Source organism: Marmota flaviventris, chromosome 5 (assembly GCF_047511675.1).
Source record: "Marmota flaviventris isolate mMarFla1 chromosome 5, mMarFla1.hap1, whole genome shotgun sequence".
NCBI lineage: Eukaryota > Metazoa > Chordata > Mammalia > Rodentia > Sciuridae > Marmota > Marmota flaviventris.
Window position 1 is genome coordinate 3,387,919 of NC_092502.1, and position 13,259 is coordinate 3,401,177.

Genomic DNA, 13,259 nt, shown 5'->3' on the forward strand with positions numbered 1-13,259 from the left:
AATGTGGTTATGGTACTAACGACCTAATGTAACCTACCGATATAAATAAATGTGGCCGCTTGGACAAAGGCCACTCTACCACCTTCCCTGTCTCTGCACCCTGTCTGTGTCTCTGTCTACTTATTATTATTATTATTTTCACAGGCCTCCTGTCCTCATCAATCCCATGGATTTTCCATCATGGGGCTCCATCTTCTTTTTAAAAATCTTTGAGTCAAGGTGAATAATATGTGCCCTGCATCCATCAAGAGCTTTCAGAAAAATTTGTCTTTTAAGGCCTGTTTCCTGTAGGGCTTTCTGTGAGAATTGTGGTCCTCCTGGTCAAATGAAGCAGTGAGAGTCCCTCTGGCTTATCCCTGGGAGTGTCTGCAGACCATCTGGTAGCTTTTCCTTTCAAAATAAGTGACAGAACCCACGAGGACCCAGGCGTCCAGAGACACTGTGCATTATCACGTTATGGAACATCGTCTACATTGCTCTTATTTGGTGGTTGCTTTACACGCTGCATAGAGGATGTATTCTAAAATACAGTTTGTGGCCTTATAAGTATAAAATATGTGCAGGTGTGTGTGTGTGTGTGTGTGTGTGTGTGTGTGTGTACTTGGTGGTAGACCAGAGGGCTCTGCTTCAGGTGATGGTGCAATAAGAGATACTTGGTTGATGCGTAACTTATTTAAAACAGTTTAATTTCTAGACTTGCTGAAAGGTGTGTTTTAAATGCATAGATATACATAACCAGAGATCTTCATTGAGAAAGACAAAATGAAACAGCAAAGTAAAGATACACTGAACTGTATTTAAATCATTATATAAAGTAAAATATTAAACTATATACATATAAATTGTTAATGCAAGGAGGTCAAAGCCATGGGATCATCATAAGATCATGACCCAGTACAACTGTTATTTCATACATAAAGATAAAAGCAGTAGCAAAATGTTTAACGTGAAACATAAAAGCTTAACAGAAATGGGAGAAATTACTTTTTTATCTTACATTTTAGAGAAGTTTAAAGCAAAGTAAAACAAAATAATCTTAAAAAAAACACATTTGACTCCTGAAATGTAAATGCTGCGTGTAAATCTCTGCGTCGCTCCAGGCCTATTTATATTACCCGGGAACAGGTTCCTTCCCCTCTTCTCACCCTGATGTACCAGAACTGACCCTCCTGGTGAGCTGGAGGAAATCCAAGTCACAGGAGCAGGATAGCTGGCCCCTCTGCCCACTGCACCAGTGCCCCACAGACTCCGCAGCCTGTGCAGGGAGTGAGGGCTCTGACTTGTGGGCCTGGGCCAGGGGGGCACTGGGCAGCTGGGACAAGTCTGCAGGGAGGGGTGCTCTGGAGACAGGCTCTTCCTCTGCAAACCAAGCCGACTGCCCACGTGGTTTACCTTGGGCTTCCCCTATGGGAAAATGTAAAAATAAATAAATAAATAAAAGAAGCTTTTGCAAGTGTTGGAATCGTGAACACAACTACAAAGAATATTGGAGAGAAAAGTCACTGTGGAGTGGAGGGAGAATACCTTGTATACAGTTGAGAAGGGTCAGCAGTGCCTTCTGGGTTTTTGTTTCCTCTCTCCCTCCCCTCCCCCTCCCCTCCCCTTACCTCTTCTCTACTGATCTTCCCTTTATTTATTTATTAATTTTGACTTGGTGCTTGATAGATATGCATAAAGGTGGAAGTTGCTGGGGTATATTTGTACCAGCATATAGTATAATTCTGTCAATTACCTTCTCATTTCCTCCCTTTTCCCCTCCCTCTTCCTGTCAACTCAATTCCTACTACACTCATCTTCCCTTTATCCTCTGAGATCCTCTCCCACACCTCTTCTTTATCCTCTGAGATCCTCCCACACCTCTCCCCTCTGCTTTTCCCCCTTATTTTGCTCCAGCTCCAGCATATAAGGAAAGACATTCAACACTTGGATTTCTGAGTCTGGCTTATTTTACTTAGCATGATGGTCTCCACCTCCATACATTTTCTTCAGGTGCCATAACTTCCTCCTTCTTCATGGCTGAGTAAAACTCTTTGTGTATATAGGCCACGATTTCTTGATCCATTCATCTATTGAGAGGCACCTGGGTTGATTCCATAGTCTGACTACTGTGAATTGTGCTGCTAAGAACATTGATGTGACTATATTGTATATTATGCTGATTTCAGTTCTTTTGGATAAGTACCAAGTAGTGGGATAGCTGGGTCATGTGGGGAGGTCCATTCCTAGTCTTTTGAGGAAACTCCATACTGCTTTCCAGAGTGGTCGTCCAGTTTGCAGACCCACCAACAATGTATGACTGTTTCCCCCCAACCATCCTTGCCAACATTTATTATTAATTGTATTCTTGATAATTGCCATTCCAACTGGAGTGATGTAGAAGCTCATTATAGTTTTGATTTGCATTTCCTTGATTACTAGGAAGGTTAAATTTTCATGTTTTGTTGTGCATTTGTACTTCTTCTTCTGAGAAGTGCCTGTTTAGTTCTGTCTTTTGCCCACTTATTGATTGGGTCATTACTTTTTGGTGTTGCTGTTTTTGAGTTCTTCATGGATACTGGATATTAATCCCTGTTGGAGGAATGGCTGGCAAAGATTTCCTCCCATTCTGCTGGCTCTCTTTTCATGCTCTCTCTCTCTCTCTCTCTCTCTCTCTCTCTCTCTCTCTCTATATATATATATATATATATATATATATATATATATATATATATATATATATTAGCTTTAGGTGGACACAATATCTTTATTTTTATGTGGTGCTGAGGATCGAACCCAGTGCCTCACGCATGCCAGGCGAGCGTACTACTACTTGATCCATATCCCCAGCCCTCTTTTCATGCTCTTTAATCATTTCCTTTGCTGGGCAGAGGAATTTGACATCATTCCACTTATTGATTGTTGGTTTTATTTCTTGAGCTTTAGGGGTCTTGTTAAGGAAGTCAGTGCCTGTGCCCACATGCTGCAGGGTTGACCCTATGCTTTCTTTTAGCAGTTGCTAAGTTTCTTGTTTAATTCCTCTCTTTGATCCACACTGATTTGACTTTTGTAAAGATGAGAGAGAGGGATCTGTCTCATTCATTCTTCTACATACAGATATCCAGTCTTCCCAGCAGCCTATGTAACAAGACATATATTTTGGCAGTGCCCTCATTTACCCACTTAGTACAGAGGAGTCAGAGTCTTTGCACCTGCCAGGGAGGGAGCTGGTGGTGGGGAGCCATGAGCTCATAGTGTCCCAGGGAGCGCGGCTGTCCTGCCTTCTAGCCACTGCAGCTCAGCACCCTGGGGTGGACACAGGCACTGCTGCACACCCACACACCTCCCCCTGCAGTTGGGAGGGCCATTAGAAAACTCCACGCTGTCACCACTTATGGCTGAGCCTCAGCTGTAGAGGCCTGGGTAGCCACGTGCAGCCCAGGGACAATGACAGGGAAGGTGTGAGGGTCACAGCAGGGGAAGGTACAGCAGAGGTCCCAATCCCCAAAAGCCACCTATGGGCTGGCATCCTGCCTGAGAGCGTGCACAGGCAGCTCTGGGCTGTCCTGTGGAGGAGGGTGCTGAGGTGAGTCCACGTGGACCCTGTCCTACAGGCTCAAGCAGGAGAGGCCCTGCTCTGCACCTGCCCTGTGGTCCTCATGGGCCCGGCTGTGTGGTTTGAAGGTCAGGATTCCTACATGGGAAGGACACAAGAGGAGACACAGCACGTGATACCAATGAAGCCCACGTCCACATCCACAGTCAATGATACCCTCCTTACAGGAGACAAGCAGGTAAGAAAGGACGCTGTTCAACTGGCGGGGATGGGTGAGCCCACCATCAGGATGGCACAGAGCTGTCCAACAGGGACACAGGAAAGTCACTGACTCCCATGGGCTCTTTCTATGTGTCCTCCTCACCCAATTATGGTGAGTGGTGCCTGTGGCCACAGTTCTGACACCACAAGGGTCTAGTGGTCACCAGCCACCTGGACAGGCCAAGGTGCTCAGCAGAGTTGAGTAGGTTCTTATCCTACTCAGGAGGCTGTCACAAAATGCCACCACCAGGTGGCTCATGAACAGGAGATTTACTGCTCACAGCTTGGGAGCAGGAATGTCCATGGTCGGTGACTGAAGAGGTCCCTCCTTCTATGTCCTCATAGAACAAAAGGGGCAGGAGCACCTGTAGCTCCTCTCTGAGGGCAGTGACTCACTTATGATGGCCCTGCCCTCATGTCCCCTCCACCCACGGGCACCACCTCCTACAGTCACACTGTGATTTAAAAACAGGACCTAGAAGGGACCATAAATATCCTGTCTCTGGCCAGGGGCTGTAGTATGGGTACTGGAGACGGCTGGCCTCAGTTCCAGTTTGAGCTCAGCTGTGACACCAGGGCCTGTGGTCCTTCCCACTCTGCCCTCTTGAAAATGTCCCCCAGAAAAATAGAGCAATGGTATTCCTAGAGGAGCTTCTCTTAGGGCTCATTCCACGAAACAGGTGAACACAATTCAAGGGCTGGGCCTTATACACACAATGGTGTCCACCCATGATGGCTGTCTGTCCTAAACAGGCTGGATATACTCAGCCAGGAGGGGTACACAGAGACTTCTAGTGGCCTTTGCCGGGGCTAAGGGCTCTCTCCAGGTTCATAACTCCTGTGTGCACAGCTGCATTCAGCATCTGGGGTGAGCACAGCTAAGAAGCTCCAGCTCTGGCACACTCTCCAGGACCTGGGGCCACACCAGCTCCAGGGCTCGCCGTGCACGTGCCTGAGTTTGCTACAACCTCACCACACTTAGGGGATTCTTCAGGTGACCTGACCACGAGGGCTTCAGTGCACCAGGAGTAAACTGCCAGAAGACAACCCTGAGGTTGCTGAGCAAGACCTAAGGTCCAGCAGAGGAGAGGGCTCCTTACCACTCTGCACCTGAGCTCCCTGGGACAGCATCCCCTCCACATCCAGGGTCTGGGAAGCCATGAGAGATCCAGGTCTATGAGACACCTGCACTGGAGGTCAGCACCAGACCCCACCCCAGACACCTGCACTGGAGGTCAGTACCAGACCCCATCCAAAGATTTTGTGCTTCATTCTCAACAGGTGTTAACTAGGCAACCCCAGGGCTCAGGTGTATCAGAGGCAGATTCAGGAGACAGCTGATCTGGTGGGAAAGACACCTTGACAGCAGAGCAAGATGGCTGGGAGTCAAGCACTCAAAGCCCATAGACATCACAGCTCTTTTATTGCACCATTAGCTGCTGAAGGTGAAAAGTCACGTTTCTTTTTTCTTTCTGATTTCACAGCCCCTTGCTCTGTCTCCAGCTGAGCAGTTATACTTCAGTGACTCCCAGGAACGCCCTTCCCTTGGGTCCTGTCTCACTGTTGGAATCTACCTGGAGTTTCTTCATGGTCACTACTGGAATCATATCTTCTATTGACAGAGGACCTTTAGAGACACAGTGGGAAGTCGTTAGCTGCAGGGAGGACACACTGTCCACACCTTGCCCTGCTCCTCCCCTGGCTTCTCAGAACTCACCTGGGCTCTGTGTGGTCAGAGATTCAGCAGTCAAGGCTCACATCTGCAAAACCTCACAACTCAAGGTGACACTCCCACATGCCTAGGATCATTGCAGCCCCCAGAGCCAGTCCTGTGAGCTGCAGCTGCAATGGACACACTGTGTTAAGGACTCCAAGGAAGGGACTCAGACCAGGCCCAGACCTCAGCCCACCAGACAGTTCTGAGAGGGTGGGAGTTTCTTCTGCATGGGAACAGCACTGTTGGGACCCTGGACTGTGTTTAGTTTGGGGGAAGGACTGAGATGGTTACTTTGTTTCATGGTAATTAATGTAAATTCAGCAGCGAATCTGGCTCATGTCCATCACTCAGGGGAGGGCTCCTCTGGAGATGACACTTAAGGAAGATGGAACCTTTCATGCTCTACTTTTCTTTGGTGATTATTAATGGCCTAGTGACCTTCACATAGCATCTATTTCCTATGCACATGCATAATCTCCCAGCACCTTGAGAGGCCAGGAGTAGAATCTACCAATTTTGCTGTTAAAGGAGATCTGAGCCTAGAGCGCGTGCTGCTCAGGAGACACCACACAGATCCATCAGTGGAAATGGCAGGCAAACCCACATGCCTGAGGACTAATGATCTGTTCACAAGGGCCAGGGTTCCTCACCCGCAAGGTGAGTTTTGTCCCCACGTCTCAAGCCCTCCCCAGCTACAGCCAGCAGGAGGGAGGCTCCCAGGCCAGAGCCAGCAGGAAAGCCCACACCTTTCTCCTCACCTAGGGCTTCCCTCAGTGAGGATGGTTCCAGATCCTTCTTGTTTACAGTTGATCCTGAGACCAAGGCAGTTACAGGAAACACTGAGACTCAGGGGAGGCTGGGCACGGTGGGCCTAGGCCTGAGTTCTCCTGTCCAGTGAAAGGCCCCGAGGCAGGTGCAGTGCCCCCAAAGAAAGTCAGGATGTCACCCTTTCTCATGTGTCTTGATGGAAAATTACAAGCCTCTTGATCCAGGAGGAAGATGGGGGCTGAGGACACGTCCCTCCCACAAAGCTGACAGGCTGGTGCTGCCATTGGCATGCCCCCTTGGCCCAGTGTCACATGATGAGAGAGCCAGTCCACCCCCCCCCCCCCCCCAGGGAAACCTCTATGTCATCTGTCATGTGTGATGTCAGATTTCCAAACGAGTTCATTTGAAAATAAGATAAACCAAGAAACTATTTCCCATCTTACCTCGGCATTAGAGGGGCCTCTTCCTGCAGCAGGGCCCCAGGAGGCCAGGAGGACACAGAGTACCTGTCAGCAAGCACATTGGTGGGGCTGCTCATGAATTCCTCAGGGAGTTGGCTCCATGTGGACACAGGACCAGAGTGGATGGAGGAGTTTGCTTCACCAGCCTGGACTGAGCTGCTGCTGGGCCTCCGTCCTGGGCAGAAGAAGCCTGGAGAGGGAGGAGAGGACAGGAATAGGGCTCAGGTCCTCAGCTGTGCACTGAAGGACACTTGGGTCAGCCTGAAATGTTGAGTCCACAGATGGCGCTGCCTGTGAGCTGTGCTTTCCTGGACGCTCATGGCTCCATTCCTCCTGGTGGCCCATACACAGTTCCTAGTCCAGAGTGGAATTGCTGCTGAGATTCAGAGTTTAAATTTAGATGCCAGTGTTCACTGGTGCCCCATAGAGCCTCCTGAGTCAGAGTGGGGCTTCAGGGAGGTCGTGGAGAGGGCCCTCAACACACCTGCAGATAGGGTGAGTGGGAACCGTGTTCCTGTAGATGAGCCAGTGCAGAGCCAGAAGAAGAGCAGAGGGCCTGAGCATCTGGGTGCTGGTGCAGAGGGCCTGGGCTTAGACCAGCCTTCAGCCGTGGACCTGGGTAAGTCATGCAATCCTGTGTCCTGGGTCCTCTGCTCTGTCATTTGAGCACTGAAATGAGGCTCCTTATTGGTATCATGAGGCTGAACGTAACCAGATGAAGGTAAAGCTTTAGCATAAAACTGCTGGCTCAGTGTAAATATGCATGGCCTTTCAATTTTAAATATCTGGGAGGAAAAGCCACACACTGGCTAGTGGCTTCCTCCAGGGAGGGAGTGGGTGGTTAAAGGCAGGAGAGGGGGAAAGCTCCTCTCCTCCACTGTTGGGTGTGGTGATCTGCAGCTTCTGGGGAGCTCTTGCATCATGGCTTGTGATCCCCAAGTCGACCCTGTGACATGGTCTGAGTAGAGAGATTCCACAGCTGAGGACATTTGCATTTACAAAAAGGGACATGCCAGAAATAGCAGACCTGGGACAGGAATGCAGCTGCTTCCCTGAGGACAGAGACCACCAAATCCTGAGACCTCTAGTCACATCCTGGACCACTTTTAACCTCGAGCTCCCCCCATGCTCTTCCTCAAACATAATGACCAGGCATTTCTGCATGGAGAACAGCTGAAGAAGAGGTGGCTGAACACAAGGGCTCAGGTCCTTGACCAGCTCTGTCTCTATTATGGTTCAGTCCCTGACCCCAAATGAGTTGCACTTTACATCAAAGAAGCTCCTCTGGAGGACAAGATGAGATTCAGCTGTGAGGCCACACTTCAGAAAGTTCCCAGTGCCAGCTACCTTGTGGTGGACCTTCCTGGTGTTGAGGACAGCATTCTGCAGACCAGCATCCACCGGGCTCTCCAACTGAATCAGAACACAGGACATTCCAAACCAACTGTCACTGCCAAGAATCACTTCCTTCAACTGACAAGGCTGGGCAAGCAGCTCCTGGTGACTCCTCTATACGTGTCACTGGGCTGGAGTTTCTGTGGCTACTGAAATAGGTCTGTGGTCCTCACTGTGTCACTTAACCTGGATTGAGAGCTGTCTGTGCAGCCTGGACCAAGTCCTGCTATTGATGGACATGAGCTGTGGCTGCTCTAAGTGTGCCCTCCCTGCTCACTACTTCCTCACCATGGGTGTGCCTGCACACTCTCATCCCTCCTGAGACCCCTCAGTGGCAAGAGACACAGCCCAGTCTTCTCCCGGAGGGACCCCTCAGCAGTGTGATACCTCAGCCAAGGCATGTCCTTGAGGAGCAGCCAGGTCCTCTGTTCCTCTTCACAGAATGTCTCTCCTCCCATATGGTGGGACTGTCTCTGATCCACACTCTTTGACTATTGAGTGTGAGTGGTCAAGAGGGTTGAGGATAAGACATTTAATTCTAGGCCAAAGCACTGCATGAATTTTCATAAAAACAAGAGATATCTGGTTCTTCTGTTATTTGCTCAAAACATTTTAATTTCTTGATTTGTTGAAAGATATGGTATAACATCTACATAAATCTAGATAGAAATCATCATCCAGAATGACAAAGCAGAAAACTGGACACATGGAATTATGTAACATTAATATGAAAATAAATAATAATGTTTATGATATACTATTAACTTATGCGTACATTCCTGGAATGATGGCAGTAAATGATGTTAATGGAGCTTGGGCATGGCACCTGTAATCCCAGGGACTTGGGAGACTAAAGAAGGAAGATTGCAAGTTTGAATTGAAACTGGTAATTTACCGAGACCATGTCTCAAAACAAAAGTTTAAAACAAGTGACAGAATGCTTGCCTAGCATGCCTGGGGCCCTGGGTTTGACTCCAGCACCACTAAAAAGAAAATGCCTAAAATTAAATGGTGTAATTATTGCACAATTCTGTGAATATGTTAGGATCCATGGAATTGTACCTGATGCTTATAAATTTCATGATAATGGGAAATATATCTTAATAGCACTTTTCCAGAATGAATGACTCAGTGTTTTCAGTTTTGAGTGAGAATAGCTTTGTCTAGCCATATACTAAGGGTGTCCACTAGATTTGTTGAAAACACCGCCACCGTTGTTTCCAGATCCCACTCCTCCTCACGGCTTGATGGATCTTTTTCTCTTTGTCAAGCCTGGAAAGCACTGAGCTGATCCTGGGAAGACAGGCTCGCAGTCATTCTATCCATGGGGAGGCTGTGAGGAGGGCAGAGCTGGGAGCCCGCTCCTGCCAGGTCAGCTGGAAGCTCTGGGCCCGTGCTAGCAACATGCTACCTGGGCCATTTCCCAAGCCTTTAAATTCTTGATGCTTTAATTTTAATGTCATAAAATAATGAAGAAAAAAAAATTTTGTTTGTCATCTCCTTAAGAAAAACAAATAAACAAAACAACATTTAAAACAATCAAAAGCAATAAAACAAACTCGGTATAATTATCTTTTGTGTAATAAATACCCTCAGTGGCCCAGGTCAGAGTGTCGGCAAAATAGCTCTGGATGAGGAGGAACTGCCAGGAGCAGGTGGCAGTGGGGCCCCCTGCTGCCCTCTGCAGCTGCTCAGAGGACCCCTCGGCTTCTCACCCAGGCCTGCACCCCCAGGACCTGGGCTTTGCAATGTGTAAGGGAAGATCCTAGAGATGTCCATGGGGTTCTTCAGGATCATCTTAAAGAAATACAAGGAAGTATAAGATGTAGGAAACAGCTGTTATTTCAACAGACCCTGGCAGTGCCTCATCCACATAGCCCTGAGAATGGTGAAGAGTGGTCACAGACCCTGCTAAGAGCTGGAGGGACCCCTCAGACACAGAGGGGAAGGTGATCCTAAGAAGTGATGCACAATTCCCTAAACCAAGCAAGAGAGGATGGAGACAAACTGCAGAGACCTTCAGAAGGCACAGGTGTAAATATGCTCAATACTAACAAATCACTGCAGATAGGAAACTATAGACCACCAACACCATGTGAGCAGGCTGAGCTGTACAGACTGCCTTGTGCAGGGACAGACTCAGGCTAGAAGGCCCCTGTAAAGGTTTCAAAGATGGCACATGTGTTTCTCATGCATAGTGTGGTACACTTTCTTCCAGTCTTCATTTTCTGTGCCATGTGTAGGCCCCCTTTAGTTGGTGGCTATGCTGGCCACACTGACCAGTCCACAGAGGCACAGAGAGACGCGTGTTGAGTGTGACAGCCTTCACTAAGGTGTGCAAGAGAGTCGCAGTGAGATGCTAAGAGAGGCTAATTCCGCACGGCACATTGTGTTCTTATAGGTAACGTTCCACGGGGCTTTTAGGTGGCAGGATTTGAGAATTTTAAGGATCAGGTGACAATATTAACAAGTCCACTAAAATATCTCATCTGCTTTATACTCTGGATCAGCCACTGCAAGCATGAGCCCATAACTGCAGATGTGGACCACTATCTCCTACACAGTCCTGGGAACTACTGGAATCTGCAACCTGAGCAGAAACATTGGGGGTGTTATGGTTTAGATACAAGGTGTCCCCCAGAAGCTCATGTGTGAGATAGTGCAAGAAGGCTCAGAAGTCAAATGAGAGCTGTGACCTAGTCAGTGGATTAACCCACTGTTAGGGATTAGCTGGGTTGTGACTGGGCAGGAAGAGTGTGTCTGGCAGAGGTGGGTTGCCGGGGGTGTGCACTTGGGCTTTACATTTTGTCCATGGTGAGGGGGGCTCTCTCTGCCTCCTGGTGCCTTGTCCTGACTGCTTTCCACCACCACATTCTGCCACCATGATATTCTGCCACACCTTGGATGCAGAGCCATGCAGCCAGTCACCTAGGGACTGAGACCTCTGAAGCAATTTAATTCCTCTAAAATTGTTCTTGCTGGCTCTTTTGGTCACAGCAATGAAAAAGTGGACTATCAGAGGAAGTCTGTGAGGAGGCTTGCAATGGAGGAGAGGAGGGTGGGCTCAGTGTGTCCTTTCCGATCTGCACAGCAGGGTCACCTGGACTACTGAGTCCTCACAATGGCTGCTAGAACACCCACTGAGGAAAGATGAGTCCCCTCCCCTTAGAAGGTCTGTCCTGCGGCAGCACCCTTCTCTTGAAAGATGGCTTTCTTCTGGTGCGAGGGAAAATGCAGAACTTGGGGAAACACTCCAGGGGAAGTTTGAAGGTTAGGTGACTTTAGTCTATGAAATAAACAGACAGAAAAAAAGAACACACAAACTTTATTACATGCCCAAAGTCTGGAATATGAGGCCAAAGGGGCCGGGTGGGGACCTTGCATGCAAAGGCATGGGGTGGCTCATGGGGAAAGGCTGTGGAGGTCAAGAAGGTCGCAGGACAGCAGCCGTGGCCTGTCAAGCACACGGGTTCTCCCAGGAACAGCCGCTGCAACGGTGTGGATGTGAAGTGGCCCCAAATATCTCCTGTGCTGCTGCAGGAGTGTTCAGAGGTGAAACACCTACTGAACACCCACTGAGTGGAGGTTTGGATGGACCAAGGGGTGGAAGTGGAGGCAGGAGGGGCAGGGCTGGAGGAGGCGGGTCATGGGGACATGCCCTGGATGGGGGCATTATCCCTGGGCCCCTTTCCTCCCCTCCTGTTTCTACTTCCTGACTCAGCTATGAGCCGGGCAGCTTCTGTCCATCATATACCTTCACCAAGATGTCCTGTCTCACCTCAGGCTCAGAGCAATGGATATGGCCCCCCAAGGACTGACCCTCTGATGCTGTGAGCCTCTTCTAGGTTGTTGTCAGGAATGTTGGTCACAGGGATGCAAAGCTGATTAAAACAGCCCCCGTGGTCACCCCTCTCTGGCAGACAGCAGACCCCGACCTCTTTTTCCAGAGGAAAGACCCTTCCTTCCTAGAGAGGAGGGGTGGACCTATCAGATGAGCGATGCCTGTGGTTATCTGTCACTTCCTAAAGCAGGTAGACGTGAAGTTCCTCTGGCAAAGAGACAGCACTTCAGAGCCATTCCCGTGTCTTCAGAGGCCTTCCGTTTTTGTGAAGAGTCAACTTGAAATACATCAAATGTTACATTTGGGATGGGGGCATTTGGCTCTCCCTCCATCTGCAGAGAGCTTCTGATGACTTCTGGATGAAACACAGGATCAGGGACTTATAAGGTTTCTGTTTAACTTTAGCTTTAGGTTTACAAAAACCAGGACAGATGTACAGAGTGCCTGTCTGCTCCCTTCCCTACTGTCAATGTCTTGCTTTAACCAAGGTCCACACTTCTCCATGGACTAAAGTCCACAGTGCACATGAGGCTTTGCTCCTTCTGTTGTGTGACTTCCTGCATTTTGACAAAGGCATGGCCCAGTGACAGCATCGCATCCCAGCCACGAACCTCCTGTGTGCTCCGTCTGCTTGTGGATGTAGAGAGGGGTCTGGCATGAAGTGATAATCGGTTGTCGACTGCCTTTTTTGAGGGTTTGGTTGTGTATTTTGGGGAGAGTGTAGCTAATATTTCTGGAAAGGAAAGGTAATTAGAAAATGGAAAAAAAAAAGCCCTGCAGTTTCTAGTCTTGGGCATGGGTTTGAATTTTCTGGGCAATCCATCTTCTGATTTCTGAACATTGTCTATTTCTTTTGCTAATTTTGTGGTTGAAGTTATTTTCTTCTTCTATTTGTTTTTGTACCAGGGATTAAACCCAGGTGTGCTTTACCACTGAGTCATATTCTCCAGCCCTTTTTAAAACATTTTATTTAGAGACAGAGTTTTGCTAAGTTTCTGAGGGCCTAAGTTGCTGAGCTGGCTTTGAACTTGTGATCCTCCTGCCTCCACCTCCCAAGCTGCTGGGGTTACAGGTGTGCACCACTGCGCCCAGCTGAAGTTATTTTCAATCCCTAGAGTTATGATATTCAGTTTGCTCCTCCTCAGCCCTTCTTTACCTTACTATAATTAACAAAACAGCATTGTACATGTGGGAAACAGGGAGGAAAAGACAGATGGCAGAAATTTAAAATGATGAATATTATGAGCATGCAGTACTATCATTGTTAAGAATAGCTAAAACACT